General features: G+C 43.6%; 14 non-coding genes across 14 annotated transcripts in view; all 14 read left to right on the top strand.

Annotated features, from left to right (window-relative positions):
- The first annotated feature begins 21 nt into the window (after positions 1-21).
- Positions 22-140, top strand: LOC136742150 (5S ribosomal RNA). Its single transcript, XR_010814776.1, has one exon. It is a non-coding gene; the product is annotated as a 5S ribosomal RNA (ribosomal RNA).
- A 1,066-nt stretch (positions 141-1,206) lies between these two features.
- Positions 1,207-1,325, top strand: LOC136742167 (5S ribosomal RNA). Its single transcript, XR_010814792.1, has one exon. It is a non-coding gene; the product is annotated as a 5S ribosomal RNA (ribosomal RNA).
- Positions 1,326-2,381: 1,056 nt separating this feature from the next.
- LOC136741891 (5S ribosomal RNA) lies at positions 2,382-2,500 on the top strand. The gene has a single exon (XR_010814528.1). It is a non-coding gene; the product is annotated as a 5S ribosomal RNA (ribosomal RNA).
- Positions 2,501-3,556: 1,056 nt separating this feature from the next.
- LOC136741890 (5S ribosomal RNA) lies at positions 3,557-3,675 on the top strand. The gene has a single exon (XR_010814527.1). It is a non-coding gene; the product is annotated as a 5S ribosomal RNA (ribosomal RNA).
- A 1,056-nt stretch (positions 3,676-4,731) lies between these two features.
- LOC136742227 (5S ribosomal RNA) lies at positions 4,732-4,850 on the top strand. The gene has a single exon (XR_010814851.1). It is a non-coding gene; the product is annotated as a 5S ribosomal RNA (ribosomal RNA).
- Positions 4,851-5,906: 1,056 nt separating this feature from the next.
- On the top strand, positions 5,907-6,025 carry LOC136741889 (5S ribosomal RNA). Its single transcript, XR_010814526.1, has one exon. It is a non-coding gene; the product is annotated as a 5S ribosomal RNA (ribosomal RNA).
- A 1,055-nt stretch (positions 6,026-7,080) lies between these two features.
- On the top strand, positions 7,081-7,199 carry LOC136742315 (5S ribosomal RNA). The gene has a single exon (XR_010814908.1). It is a non-coding gene; the product is annotated as a 5S ribosomal RNA (ribosomal RNA).
- A 1,055-nt stretch (positions 7,200-8,254) lies between these two features.
- On the top strand, positions 8,255-8,373 carry LOC136741975 (5S ribosomal RNA). The gene has a single exon (XR_010814608.1). It is a non-coding gene; the product is annotated as a 5S ribosomal RNA (ribosomal RNA).
- Positions 8,374-9,428: 1,055 nt separating this feature from the next.
- Positions 9,429-9,547, top strand: LOC136742314 (5S ribosomal RNA). The gene has a single exon (XR_010814907.1). It is a non-coding gene; the product is annotated as a 5S ribosomal RNA (ribosomal RNA).
- A 1,066-nt stretch (positions 9,548-10,613) lies between these two features.
- On the top strand, positions 10,614-10,732 carry LOC136742131 (5S ribosomal RNA). The gene has a single exon (XR_010814758.1). It is a non-coding gene; the product is annotated as a 5S ribosomal RNA (ribosomal RNA).
- Positions 10,733-11,798: 1,066 nt separating this feature from the next.
- LOC136742052 (5S ribosomal RNA) lies at positions 11,799-11,917 on the top strand. The gene has a single exon (XR_010814684.1). It is a non-coding gene; the product is annotated as a 5S ribosomal RNA (ribosomal RNA).
- Positions 11,918-12,973: 1,056 nt separating this feature from the next.
- LOC136742313 (5S ribosomal RNA) lies at positions 12,974-13,092 on the top strand. Its single transcript, XR_010814906.1, has one exon. It is a non-coding gene; the product is annotated as a 5S ribosomal RNA (ribosomal RNA).
- A 1,056-nt stretch (positions 13,093-14,148) lies between these two features.
- On the top strand, positions 14,149-14,267 carry LOC136742312 (5S ribosomal RNA). Its single transcript, XR_010814905.1, has one exon. It is a non-coding gene; the product is annotated as a 5S ribosomal RNA (ribosomal RNA).
- Positions 14,268-15,333: 1,066 nt separating this feature from the next.
- LOC136742196 (5S ribosomal RNA) overlaps positions 15,334-15,402 on the top strand; it is a 119-nt gene continuing 50 nt past the window's right edge. Inside the window, exon 1 of the ribosomal RNA XR_010814821.1 lies at positions 15,334-15,402. This exon is cut by the window's right edge and continues 50 nt beyond it. This is a non-coding gene — a ribosomal RNA (5S ribosomal RNA).

The raw sequence follows: 15,402 nt of genomic DNA, 5'->3' as shown, positions 1-15,402 counted from the left end.
GCGTCAGGGACAGCCTCCCTGGCTTACGGCCATACTAGCCTGAATACGCCCAATCTCGTCCGATCTCGGAAGCTAAGCAGGCTCGGGCCTGGTCAGTACTTGGATGGGAGACCGCCTGGGAATACCAGGTGCTGTAAGCTTTTGCATCTTTTACACACCAAAGGGCGACAAATCACAAGTTTTAACTTTGGATACACGCAATTTCATCATTATTTCAGATTTGACTTCCCCAAATACACAGGCATACAATAGATCTTGTTCTCCAACGTAAACGGTCCCTAGTAACTAGTGTACATTTGTAAATAAATTGAGCATCATGGCTAGAAGTGACTAAATGTTGCCTAATCTTTCTCATCGAGAAATGACACAATTACAGCAACACAAAAAGGAACTCCACCGGACAAAGTTCAGTGCTCACAAGGAGCCTCATTCAACACACACGGTTCCATTCCCATTCATGCAAAGCACGAAAGTGTAAAACTTGGGAACATACTTGAGAGCAAAGATCACATTGAATCTCATTCAAGGCACGGATGTGAATGCAACGGGATGAAATTACTGAAATGATGCCTGCCCTCGAACTGTGATGATGGACTACCCGACTCGCCAATAATATTGGCTTCTGGTGTATTGAAATACAGGAGCTGCTGGATTTGTGTGTTTTCTTACCCCCTCACCATAGTTTGTCAAATGTTTAAACAACTGAACTTATATTCAAGGTTTGTTTCTCTTCATATGTTTTACTGGTTTACATTTGTCTCAGCAACCTGTTGAATGATTCTTCTGCTTTCAAAACAAAATGACAACAGGATGAATGCACACACTTGAAAATACAATACATGCAATGTTATGCATCATAGTGATGCAACCTCCTTTCAGTTTCATACTGCATGTCAATTGAAATCCTTACTGAAATGCACACCTTCTCAAGATTGCGCTTGACTGGCGTGTCAGGCACTCAATTACAGCTGTTTTATCAAGACAATGTGTTCGTTTTGTAATATATAGTTCCGGTCTGGTGTGGCACCCCAGCTAACGCACAACGTTGCCACAATGTTGCCACAACGTTTCGTGTTAGCAGGGACTGTCTGCGGCGCGCTGGTGTGTCCCGGGCTTTAGAGTAGAGAGACAGTTCAACTGTAAGTATGAACGGCAGAAACGGATATTGCCTTCCCTTTAAGTAGAGCGTCAGGGACAGCCTCCCTGGCTTACGGCCATACTAGCCTGAATACGCCCGATCTCGTCCGATCTCGGAAGCTAAGCAGGCTCGGGCCTTGTCAGTACTTGGATGGGAGACCGCCTGGGAATACCAGGTGCTGTAAGCTTTTGCATCTTTTACACACCAAAGGGCGACAAATCACAAGTTTTAACTTTGGATACACGCAATTTCATCATTATTTCAGATTTGACTTCCCCAAATACACAGGCATTCAATAGATCTTGTTCTCCAACGTAAACGGTCCCTAGTAACTATTGTACATTTGTAAATAAATTGAGCATCATGGCTAGAAGTGACTAAATGTTGCCTAATCTTTCTCATCGAGAAATGACACAATTACAGCAACACAAAAAGGAACTCCACCGGACAAAGTTCAGTGCTCACAAGGAGCCTCATTCAACACACACGGTTCCATTCCCATTCATGCAAAGCACGAAAGTGTAAAACTTGGGAACATACTTGAGAGCAAAGATCACATTGAATCTCATTCAAGGCATGGATGTGAATGCAACGGGATGAAATTACTGAAATGATGCCTGCCCTCGAACTGTGATGATGGACTACCCGACTCGCCAATAATATTGGGTTCTGGTGTATTGAAATACAGGAGCTGCTGGATTTGTGTGTTTTCTTACCCCCTCACCATAGTTTGTCAAATGTTTAAACAACTGAACTTATATTCAAGGTTTGTTTCTCTTCATATGTTTTACTGGTTTACATTTGTCTCAGCAACCTGTTGAATGATTCTTCTGCTTTCAAAACAAAATGACAACAGGATGAATGCACACACTTGAAAATACAAAACATGCAATGTTATGCATCATAGTGATGCAACCTCCTTTCAGTTTCATACTGCATGTCAATTGAAATCCTTACTGAAATGCACACCTTCTCAAGATTGCGCTTGACTGGCGTGTCAGGCACTCAATTACAGTTGTTTTATCAAGACAAATGTGTTCGTTTTGTAAAATATAGTTCCGGTCTGGTGTGGCACCCCAGCTAACGCACAACGTTGCCACAACGTGGCATATTAGCAGGGACTGTCTGCGGCGCGCTGGTGTGTCCCGGGCTTTAGAGTAGAGAGACAGTTCAACTGTAAGTATGAACGGCAGAAACGGATATTGCCATCCCTTTAAGTAGAGCGTCAGGGACAGCCTCCCTGGCTTACGGCCATACTAGCCTGAATACGCCCGATCTCGTCCGATCTCGGAAGCTAAGCAGGCTCGGGCCTGGTCAGTACTTGGATGGGAGACCGCCTGGGAATACCAGGTGCTGTAAGCTTTTGCATCTTTTACACACCAGAGCGCGACAAATCACGAGTTTTAACTTTGGATACACGCAATTTCATCATTATTTCAGATTTGACTTCCCCAAATACACAGGCATACAATAGATCTTGTTCTCCAACGTAAACGGTCCCTAGTAACTAGGGTACATTCGTAAATAAATTGAGCATCATGGCTAGAAGTGACTAAATGTTGCCTAATCTTTCTCATCGAGAAATGACACAATTACAGCAACACAAAAAGGAACTCCACCGGACAAAGATCAGTGCTCACAAGGAGCCTCATTCAACACACACGGTTCCATTCCCATTCATGCAAAGCACGAAAGTGTAAAACTTGGGAACATACTTGAGAGCAAAGATCACATTCAATCTCATTCAAGGCACGGATGTGAATGCAACGGGGTGAAATTACTGAAATGATGCCTGCCCTCGAACTGTGATGATGGACTACCCGACTCGCCAATAATATTGGGTTCTGGTGTATTGAAATACAGGAGCTGCTGGATTTGTGTGTTTTCTTACCCCCTCACCATAGTTTGTCAAATGTTTAAACAACTGAACTTATATTCAAGGTTTGTTTCTCTTCATATGTTTTACTGGTTTACATTTGTCTCAGCAACCTGTTGAATGATTCTTCTGCTTTCAAAACAAAATGACAACAGGATGAATGCACACACTTGAAAATACAATACATGCAATGTTATGCATCATAGTGATGCAACCTCCTTTCAGTTTCATACTGCATGTCAATTGAAATCCTTACTGAAATGCACACCTTCTCAAGATTGCGCTTGACTGGCGTGTCAGGCACTCAATTACAGCTGTTTTATCAAGACAAATGTGTTCGTTTTGTAAAATATAGTTCCGGTCTGGTGTGGCACCCCAGCTAACGCACAACGTTGCCACAACGTGGCATATTAGCAGGGACTGTCTGCGGCGCGCTGGTGTGTCCCGGGCTTTAGAGTAGAGAGACAGTTCAACTGTAAGTATGAACGGCAGAAACGGATATTGCCATCCCTTTAAGTAGAGCGTCAGGGACAGCCTCCCTGGCTTACGGCCATACTAGCCTGAATACGCCCGATCTCGTCCGATCTCGGAAGCTAAGCAGGCTCGGGCCTGGTCAGTACTTGGATGGGAGACCGCCTGGGAATACCAGGTGCTGTAAGCTTTTGCATCTTTTACACACCAGAGCGCGACAAATCACGAGTTTTAACTTTGGATACACGCAATTTCATCATTATTTCAGATTTGACTTCCCCAAATACACAGGCATACAATAGATCTTGTTCTCCAACGTAAACGGTCCCTAGTAACTAGGGTACATTCGTAAATAAATTGAGCATCATGGCTAGAAGTGACTAAATGTTGCCTAATCTTTCTCATCGAGAAATGACACAATTACAGCAACACAAAAAGGAACTCCACCGGACAAAGATCAGTGCTCACAAGGAGCCTCATTCAACACACACGGTTCCATTCCCATTCATGCAAAGCACGAAAGTGTAAAACTTGGGAACATACTTGAGAGCAAAGATCACATTGAATCTCATTCAAGGCACGGATGTGAATGCAACAGGATGAAATTACTGAAATGATGCCTGCCCTCGAACTGTGATGATGGACTACCCGACTCGCCAATAATATTGGGTTCTGGTGTATTGAAATACAGGAGCTGCTGGATTTGTGTGTTTTCTTACCCCCTCACCATAGATTGTCAAATGTTTAAACAACTGAACTTATATTCAAGGTTTGTTTCTCTTCATATGTTTTACTGGTTTACATTTGTCTCAGCAACCTGTTGAATGATTCTTCTGCTTTCAAAACAAAATGACAACAGGATGAATGCACACACTTGAAAATACAATACATGCAATGTTATGCATCATAGTGATGCAACCTCCTTTCAGTTTCATACTGCATGTCAATTGAAATCCTTACTGAAATGCACACCTTCTCAAGATTGCGCTTGACTGGCGTGTCAGGCACTCAATTACAGCTGTTTTATCAAGACAAATGTGTTCGTTTTGTAAAATATAGTTCCGGTCTGGTGTGGCACCCCAGCTAACGCACAACGTTGCCACAACGTGGCATATTAGCAGGGACTGTCTGCGGCGCGCTGGTGTGTCCCGGGCTTTAGAGTAGAGAGACAGTTCAACTGTAAGTATGAACGGCAGAAACGGATATTGCCATCCCTTTAAGTAGAGCGTCAGGGACAGCCTCCCTGGCTTACGGCCATACTAGCCTGAATACGCCCGATCTCGTCCGATCTCGGAAGCTAAGCAGGCTCGGGCCTGGTCAGTACTTGGAATGGAGACCGCCTGGGAATACCAGGTGCTGTAAGCTTTTGCATCTTTTACACACCAGAGCGCGACAAATCACGAGTTTTAACTTTGGATACACGCAATTTCATCATTATTTCAGATTTGACTTCCCCAAATACACAGGCATACAATAGATCTTGTTCTCCAACGTAAACGGTCCCTAGTAACTAGGGTACATTCGTAAATAAATTGAGCATCATGGCTAGAAGTGACTAAATGTTGCCTAATCTTTCTCATCGAGAAATGACACAATTACAGCAACACAAAAAGGAACTCCACCGGACAAAGATCAGTGCTCACAAGGAGCCTCATTCAACACACACAGTTCCATTCCCATTCATGCAAAGCACGAAAGTGTAAAACTTGGGAACATACTTGAGAGCAAAGATCACATTCAATCTCATTCAAGGCACGGATGTGAATGCAACGGGATGAAATTACTGAAATGATGCCTGCCCTCGAACTGTGATGATGGACTACCCGACTCGCCAATAATATTGGGTTCTGGTGTATTGAAATACAGGAGCTGCTGGATTTGTGTGTTTTCTTACCCCCTCACCATAGTTTGTCAAATGTTTAAACAACTGAACTTATATTCAAGGTTTGTTTCTCTTCATATGTTTTACTGGTTTACATTTGTCTCAGCAACCTGTTGAATGATTCTTCTGCTTTCAAAACAAAATGACAACAGGATGAATGCACACACTTGAAAATACAATACATGCAATGTTATGCATCATAGTGATGCAACCTCCTTTCAGTTTCATACTGCATGTCAATTGAAATCCTTACTGAAATGCACACCTTCTCAAGATTGCGCTTGACTGGCGTGTCAGGCACTCAATTACAGCTGTTTTATCAAGACAAATGTGTTCGTTTTGTAAAATATAGTTCCGGTCTGGTGTGGCACCCCAGCTAACGCACAACGTTGCCACAACGTGGCATATTAGCAGGGACTGTCTGCGGCGCGCTGGTGTGTCCCGGGCTTTAGAGTAGAGAGACAGTTCAACTGTAAGTATGAACGGCAGAAACGGATATTGCCATCCCTTTAAGTAGAGCGTCAGGGACAGCCTCCCTGGCTTACGGCCATACTAGCCTGAATACGCCCGATCTCGTCCGATCTCGGAAGCTAAGCAGGCTCGGGCCTGGTCAGTACTTGGATGGGAGACCGCCTGGGAATACCAGGTGCTGTAAGCTTTTGCATCTTTTACACACCAAAGGGCGACAAATCACGAGTTTTAACTTTGGATACACGCAATTTCATCATTATTTCAGATTTGACTTCCCCAAATACACAGGCATACAATAGATCTTGTTCTCCAACGTAAACGGTCCTTAGTAACTAGGGTACATTCGTAAATAAATTGAGCATCATGGCTAGAAGTGACTAAATGTTGCCTAATCTTTCTCATCGAGAAATGACACAATTACAGCAACACAAAAAGGAACTCCACCGGACAAAGATCAGTGCTCACAAGGAGCCTCATTCAACACACACGGTTCCATTCCCATTCATGCAAAGCACGAAAGTGTAAAACTTGGGAACATACTTGAGAGCAAAGATCACATTCAATCTCATTCAAGGCACGGATGTGAATGCAACGGGATGAAATTACTGAAATGATGCCTGCCCTCGAACTGTGATGATGGACTACCCGACTCGCCAATATATTGGGTTCTGGTGTATTGAAATACAGGAGCTGCTGGATTTGTGTGTTTTCTTACCCCCTCACCATAGTTTGTCAAATGTTTAAACAACTGAACTTATATTCAAGGTTTGTTTCTCTTCATATGTTTTACTGGTTTACATTTGTCTCAGCAACCTGTTGAATGATTCTTCTGCTTTCAAAACAAAATGACAACAGGATGAATGCACACACTTGAAAATACAATACATGCAATGTTATGCATCATAGTGATGCAACCTCCTTTCAGTTTCATACTGCATGTCAATTGAAATCCTTACTGAAATGCACACCTTCTCAAGATTGCGCTTGACTGGCGTGTCAGGCACTCAATTACAGCTGTTTTATCAAGACAAATGTGTTCGTTTTGTAAAATATAGTTCCGGTCTGGTGTGGCACCCCAGCTAACGCACAACGTTGCCACAACGTGGCATATTAGCAGGGACTGTCTGCGGCGCGCTGGTGTGTCCCGGGCTTTAGAGTAGAGAGACAGTTCAACTGTAAGTATGAACGGCAGAAACGGATATTGCCATCCCTTTAAGTAGAGCGTCAGGGACAGCCTCCCTGGCTTACGGCCATACTAGCCTGAATACGCCCGATCTCGTCCGATCTCGGAAGCTAAGCAGGCTCGGGCCTGGTCAGTACTTGGATGGGAGACCGCCTGGGAATACCAGGTGCTGTAAGCTTTTGCATCTTTTACACACCAGAGCGCGACAAATCACGAGTTTTAACTTTGGATACACGCAATTTCATCATTATTTCAGATTTGACTTCCCCAAATACACAGGCATACAATAGATCTTGTTCTCCAACGTAAACGGTCCCTAGTAACTAGGGTACATTCGTAAATAAATTGAGCATCATGGCTAGAAGTGACTAAATGTTGCCTAATCTTTCTCATCGAGAAATGACACAATTACAGCAACACAAAAAGGAACTCCACCGGACAAAGATCAGTGCTCACAAGGAGCCTCATTCAACACACACGGTTCCATTCCCATTCATGCAAAGCACGAAAGTGTAAAACTTGGGAACATACTTGAGAGCAAAGATCACATTCAATCTCATTCAAGGCACGGATGTGAATGCAACGGGATGAAATTACTGAAATGATGCCTGCCCTCGAACTGTGATGATGGACTACCCGACTCGCCAATAATATTGGGTTCTGGTGTATTGAAATACAGGAGCTGCTGGATTTGTGTGTTTTCTTACCCCCTCACCATAGTTTGTCAAATGTTTAAACAACTGAACTTATATTCAAGGTTTGTTTCTCTTCATATGTTTTACTGGTTTACATTTGTCTCAGCAACCTGTTGAATGATTCTTCTGCTTTCAAAACAAAATGACAACAGGATGAATGCACACACTTGAAAATACAATACATGCAATGTTATGCATCATAGTGATGCAACCTCCTTTCAGTTTCATACTGCATGTCAATTGAAATCCTTACTGAAATGCACACCTTCTCAAGATTGCGCTTGACTGGCGTGTCAGGCACTCAATTACAGCTGTATTATCAAGACAATGTGTTCGTTTTGTAAAATATAGTTCCGGTCTGGTGTGGCACCCCAGCTAACGCACAACGTTGCCACAACGTTTCGTGTTAGCAGGGACTGGCTGCGGCGCGCTGGTGTGTCCCGGGCTTTAGAGTAGAGAGACAGTTCAACTGCAAGTATGAGCGGCAGAAACGGATATTGCCTTCCCTTTAAGTAGAGCGTCAGGGACAGCCTCCCTGGCTTACGGCCATACTAGCCTGAATACGCCCGATCTCGTCCGATCTCGGAAGCTAAGCAGGCTCGGGCCTGGTCAGTACTTGGATGGGAGACCGCCTGGGAATACCAGGTGCTGTAAGCCTTTGCATCTTTTACACACCAAAGGGCGACAAATCACAAGTTTTAACTTTGGATACACGCAATTTCATCATTATTTCAGATTTGACTTCCCCAAATACACAGGCATACAATAGATCTTGTTCTCCAACGTAAACGGTCCCTAGTAACTAGTGTACATTTGTAAATAAATTGAGCATCATGGCTAGAAGTGACTAAATGTTGCCTAATCTTTCTCATCGAGAAATGACACAATTATAGCAACACAAAAAGGAACTCCACCGGACAAAGTTCAGTGCTCACAAGGAGCCTCATTCAACACACACGGTTCCATTCCCATTCATGCAAAGCACGAAAGTGTAAAACTTGGGAACATACTTGAGAGCAAAGATCATATTCAATCTCATTCAAGGCACGGATGTGAATGCAACGGGATGAAATTACTGAAATGATGCCTGCCCTCGAACTGTGATGATGGACTACCCGACTCGCCAATAATATTGGGTTCTGGTGTATTGAAATACAGGAGCTGCTGGATTTGTGTGTTTTCTTACCCCCTCACCATAGTTTGTCAAATGTTTAAACAACTGAACTTATATTCAAGGTTTGTTTCTCTTCATATGTTTTACTGGTTTACATTTGTCTCAGCAACCTGTTGAATGATTCTTCTGCTTTCAAAACAAAATGACAAAAGGATGAATGCACACACTTGAAAATACAATACATGCAATGTTATGCATCATAGTGATGCAACCTCCTTTCAGTTTCATACTGCATGTCAATTGAAATCCTTACTGAAATGCACACCTTCTCAAGATTGCGCTTGACTGGCGTGTCAGGCACTCAATTACAGCTGTTTTATCAAGACAATGTGTTCGTTTTGTAATATATAGTTCCGGTCTGGTGTGGCACCCCAGCTAACGCACAACGTTGCCACAACGTGGCATATTAGCAGGGACTGTCTGCGGCGCGCTGGTGTGTCCCGGGCTTTAGAGTAGAGAGACAGTTCAACTGTAAGTATGAACGGCAGAAACGGATATTGCCATCCCTTTAAGTAGAGCGTCAGGGACACCCTCCCTGGCTTACGGCCATACTAGCCTGAATACGCCCGATCTCGTCCGATCTCGGAAGCTAAGCAGGCTCGGGCCTGGTCAGTACTTGGATGGGAGACCGCCTGGGAATACCAGGTGCTGTAAGCTTTTGCATCTTTTACACACCAGAGCGCGACAAATCACGAGTTTTAACTTTGGATACACGCAATTTCATCATTATTTCAGATTTGACTTCCCCAAATACACAGGCATACAATAGATCTTGTTCTCCAACGTAAACGGTCCCTAGTAACTAGGGTACATTCGTAAATAAATTGAGCATCATGGCTAGAAGTGACTAAATGTTGCCTAATCTTTCTCATCGAGAAATGACACAATTACAGCAACACAAAAAGGAACTCCACCGGACAAAGTTCAGTGCTCACAAGGAGCCTCATTCAACACACACGGTTCCATTCCCATTCATGCAAAGCACGAAAGTGTAAAACTTGGGAACATACTTGAGAGCAAAGATCACATTCAATCTCATTCAAGGCACGGATGTGAATGCAACGGGATGAAATTACTGAAATGATGCCTGCCCTCGAACTGTGATGATGGACTACCCGACTCGCCAATAATGTTGGGTTCTGGTGTATTGAAATACAGGAGCTGCTGGATTTGTATGTTTTCTTACCCCCTCACCATAGTTTGTCAAATGTTTAAACAACTGAACTTATATTCAAGGTTTGTTTCTCTTCATATGTTTTACTGGTTTACATTTGTCTCAGCAACCTGTTGAATGATTCTTCTGCTTTCAAAACAAAATGACAACAGGATGAATGCACACACTTGAAAATACAATACATGCAATGTTATGCATCATAGTGATGCAACCTCCTTTCAGTTTCATACTGCATGTCAAATGAAATCCTTACTGAAATGCACACCTTCTCAAGATTGCGCTTGACTGGCGTGTCAGGCACTCAATTACAGCTGTTTTATCAAGACAATGTGTTCGTTTTGTAATATATAGTTCCGGTCTGGTGTGGCACCCCAGCTAACGCACAACGTTGCCACAATGTTGCCACAACGTGGCGTGTTAGCAGGGACTGTCTGCGGCGCGCTGGTGTGTCCCGGGCTTTAGAGTAGAGAGACAGTTCAACTGTAAGTATGAACGGCAGAAACGGATATTGCCTTCCCTTTAAGTAGAGCGTCAGGGACAGCCTCCCTGGCTTACGGCCATACTAGCCTGAATACGCCCGATCTCGTCCGATCTCAGAAGCTAAGCAGGCTCGGGCCTGGTCAGTACTTGGATGGGAGACCGCCTGGGAATACCAGGTGCTGTAAGCTTTTGCATCTTTTACACACCAGAGGGCGACAAATCACGAGTTTTAACTTTGGATACACGCAATTTCATCATTATTTCAGATTTGACTTCCCCAAATACACAGGCATACAATAGATCTTGTTCTCCAACGTAAACGGTCCCTAGTAACTAGGGTACATTCGTAAATAAATTGAGCATCATGGCTAGAAGTGACTAAATGTTGCCTAATCTTTCTCATCGAGAAATGACACAATTACAGCAACACAAAAAGGAACTCCACCGGACAAAGTTCAGTGCTCACAAGGAGCCTCATTCAACACACACGGTTCCATTCCCATTCATGCAAAGCACGAAAGTGTAAAACTTGGGAACATACTTGAGAGCAAAGATCACATTCAATCTCATTCAAGGCACGGATGTGAATGCAACGGGATGAAATTACTGAAATGATGCCTGCCCTCGAACTGTGATGATGGACTACCCGACTCGCCAATAATATTGGGTTCTGGTGTATTGAAATACAGGAGCTGCTGGATTTGTGTGTTTTCTTACCCCCTCACCATAGTTTGTCAAATGTTTAAACAACTGAACTTATATTCAAGGTTTGTTTCTCTTCATATGTTTTACTGGTTTACATTTGTCTCAGCAACCTGTTGAATGATTCTTCTGCTTTCAAAACAAAATGACAACAGGATGAATGCAAACACTTTAAAATACAATACATGCAATGTTATGCATCATAGTGATGCAACCTCCTTTCAGTTTCATACTGCATGTCAATTGAAATCCTTACTGAAATGCACACCTTCTCAAGATTGCGCTTGACTGGCGTGTCAGGCACTCAATTACAGCTGTATTATCAAGACAATGTGTTCGTTTTGTAAAATAAAGTTCCGGTCTGGTGTGGCACCCCAGCTAACGCACAACGTTGCCACAATGTTGCCACAACGTGGCGTGTTAGCAGGGACTGTCTGCGGCGCGCTGGTGTGTCCCGGGCTTTAGAGTAGAGAGACAGTTCAACTGTAAGTATGAACGGCAGAAACGGATATTGCCTTCCCTTTAAGTAGAGCGTCAGGGTCAGCATTCCTGGCTTACGGCCATACTAGCCTGAATACGCCCGATCTCGTCCGATCTCGGAAGCTAAGCAGGCTCGGGCCTGGTCAGTACTTGCATGGGAGACCGCCTGGGAATACCAGGTGCTGTAAGCTTTTGCATCTTTTACACACCAGAGGGCGACAAATCACGAGTTTTAACTTTGGATACACGCAATTTCATCATTATTTCAGATTTGACTTCCCCAAATACACAGGCATACAATAGATCTTGTTCTCCAACGTAAACGGTCCCTAGTAACTAGGGTACATTCGTAAATAAATTGAGCATCATGGCTAGAAGTGACTAAATGTTGCCTAATCTTTCTCATCGAGAAATGACACAATTACAGCAACACAAAAAGGAACTCCACCGGACAAAGTTCAGTGCTCACAAGGAGCCTCATTCAACACACACGGTTCCATTCCCATTCATGCAAAGCACGAAAGTGTAAAACTTGGGAACATACTTGAGAGCAAAGATCACATTCAATCTCATTCAAGGCACGGATGTGAATGCAACGGGATGAAATTACTGAAATGATGCCTGCCCTCGAACTGTGATGATGGACTACCCGACTCGCCAATAATATTGGGTTCTGGTGTATTGAAATACAGGAGCTGCTGGATTTGTGTGTTTTCTTACCCCCTCACCATAGTTTGTCAAATGTTTAAACAACTGAACTTATATTCAAGGTTTGTTTCTCTTCATATGTTTTACTGGTTTACATTTGTCTCAGCAACCTGTTGAATGATTCTTCTGCTTTCAAAACAAAATGACAACAGGATGAATGCACACACTTGAAAATACAATACATGCAATGTTATGCATCATAGTGATGCAACCTCCTTTCAGTTTCATACTGCATGTCAATTGAAATCCTTACTGAAATGCACACCTTCTCAAGATTGCGCTTGACTGGCGTGTCAGGCACTCAATTACAGCTGTTTTATCAAGACAAATGTGTTCGTTTTGTAAAATATAGTTCCGGTCTGGTGTGGCACCCCAGCTAACGCACAACGTTGCCACAACGTGGCATATTAGCAGGGACTGTCTGCGGCGCGCTGGTGTGTCCCGGGCTTTAGAGTAGAGAGACAGTTCAACTGTAAGTATGAACGGCAGAAACGGATATTGCCATCCCTTTAAGTAGAGCGTCAGGGACAGCCTCCCTGGCTTACGGCCATACTAGCCTGAATACGCCCGATCTCGTCCGATCTCGGAAGCTAAGCAGGCTCGGGCCTGGTCAGTACTTGGATGGGAGACCGCCTGGGAATACCAGGTGCTGTAAGCTTTTGCATCTTTTACACACCAGAGCGCGACAAATCACGAGTTTTAACTTTGGATACACGCAATTTCATCATTATTTCAGATTTGACTTCCCCAAATACACAGGCATACAATAGATCTTGTTCTCCAACGTAAACGGTCCCTAGTAACTAGGGTACATTCGTAAATAAATTGAGCATCATGGCTAGAAGTGACTAAATGTTGCCTAATCTTTCTCATCGAGAAATGACACAATTACAGCAACACAAAAAGGAACTCCACCGGACAAAGATCAGTGCTCACAAGGAGCCTCATTCAACACACACGGTTCCATTCCCATTCATGCAAAGCACGAAAGTGTAAAACTTGGGAACATACTTGAGAGCAAAGATCACATTCAATCTCATTCAAGGCACGGATGTGAATGCAACGGGATGAAATTACTGAAATGATGCCTGCCCTCGAACTGTGATGATGGACTACCCGACTCGCCAATAATATTGGGTTCTGGTGTATTGAAATACAGGAGCTGCTGGATTTGTGTGTTTTCTTACCCCCTCACCATAGTTTGTCAAATGTTTAAACAACTGAACTTATATTCAAGGTTTGTTTCTCTTCATATGTTTTACTGGTTTACATTTGTCTCAGCAACCTGTTGAATGATTCTTCTGCTTTCAAAACAAAATGACAACAGGATGAATGCACACACTTGAAAATACAATACATGCAATGTTATGCATCATAGTGATGCAACCTCCTTTCAGTTTCATACTGCATGTCAATTGAAATCCTTACTGAAATGCACACCTTCTCAAGATTGCGCTTGACTGGCGTGTCAGGCACTCAATTACAGCTGTTTTATCAAGACAAATGTGTTCGTTTTGTAAAATATAGTTCCGGTCTGGTGTGGCACCCCAGCTAACGCACAACGTTGCCACAACGTGGCATATTAGCAGGGACTGTCTGCGGCGCGCTGGTGTGTCCCGGGCTTTAGAGTAGAGAGACAGTTCAACTGTAAGTATGAACGGCAGAAACGGATATTGCCATCCCTTTAAGTAGAGCGTCAGGGACAGCCTCCCTGGCTTACGGCCATACTAGCCTGAATACGCCCGATCTCGTCCGATCTCGGAAGCTAAGCAGGCTCGGGCCTGGTCAGTACTTGGATGGGAGACCGCCTGGGAATACCAGGTGCTGTAAGCTTTTGCATCTTTTACACACCAGAGCGCGACAAATCACGAGTTTTAACTTTGGATACACGCAATTTCATCATTATTTCAGATTTGACTTCCCCAAATACACAGGCATACAATAGATCTTGTTCTCCAACGTAAACGGTCCCTAGTAACTAGGGTACATTCGTAAATAAATTGAGCATCATGGCTAGAAGTGACTAAATGTTGCCTAATCTTTCTCATCGAGAAATGACACAATTACAGCAACACAAAAAGGAACTCCACCGGACAAAGATCAGTGCTCACAAGGAGCCTCATTCAACACACACGGTTCCATTCCCATTCATGCAAAGCACGAAAGTGTAAAACTTGGGAACATACTTGAGAGCAAAGATCACATTCAATCTCATTCAAGGCACGGATGTGAATGCAACGGGATGAAATTACTGAAATGATGCCTGCCCTCGAACTGTGATGATGGACTACCCGACTCGCCAATAATATTGGGTTCTGGTGTATTGAAATACAGGAGCTGCTGGATTTGTGTGTTTTCTTACCCCCTCACCATAGTTTGTCAAATGTTTAAACAACTGAACTTATATTCAAGGTTTGTTTCTCTTCATATGTTTTACTGGTTTACATTTGTCTCAGCAACCTGTTGAATGATTCTTCTGCTTTCAAAACAAAATGACAAAAGGATGAATGCACACACTTGAAAATACAATACATGCAATGTTATGCATCATAGTGATGCAACCTCCTTTCAGTTTCATACTGCATGTCAATTGAAATCCTTACTGAAATGCACACCTTCTCAAGATTGCGCTTGACTGGCGTGTCAGGCACTCAATTACAGCTGTTTTATCAAGACAATGTGTTCGTTTTGTAATATATAGTTCCGGTCTGGTGTGGCACCCCAGCTAACGCACAACGTTGCCACAATGTTGCCACAACGTGGCGTGTTAGCAGGGACTGTCTGCGGCGCGCTGGTGTGTCCCGGGCTTTAGAGTAGAGAGACAGTTCAACTGTAAGTATGAACGGCAGAAACGGATATTGCCTTCCCTTTAAGTAGAGCGTCAGGGACAGCCTCCCTGGCTTACGGCCATACTAGCCTGAATACGCCCGATCTCGTCCGATCTCGGAAGCTAAGGAGGCTTGGGCCT

The sequence above is a fragment of the Amia ocellicauda genome, unplaced genomic scaffold (genome assembly GCF_036373705.1).
Source record: "Amia ocellicauda isolate fAmiCal2 unplaced genomic scaffold, fAmiCal2.hap1 HAP1_SCAFFOLD_73, whole genome shotgun sequence".
In the NCBI taxonomy this organism is placed as follows: domain Eukaryota; kingdom Metazoa; phylum Chordata; class Actinopteri; order Amiiformes; family Amiidae; genus Amia; species Amia ocellicauda.
Note: the sequence above shows the minus strand (reverse complement) of the source record. Positions and strands in the feature narration are given on the sequence as shown.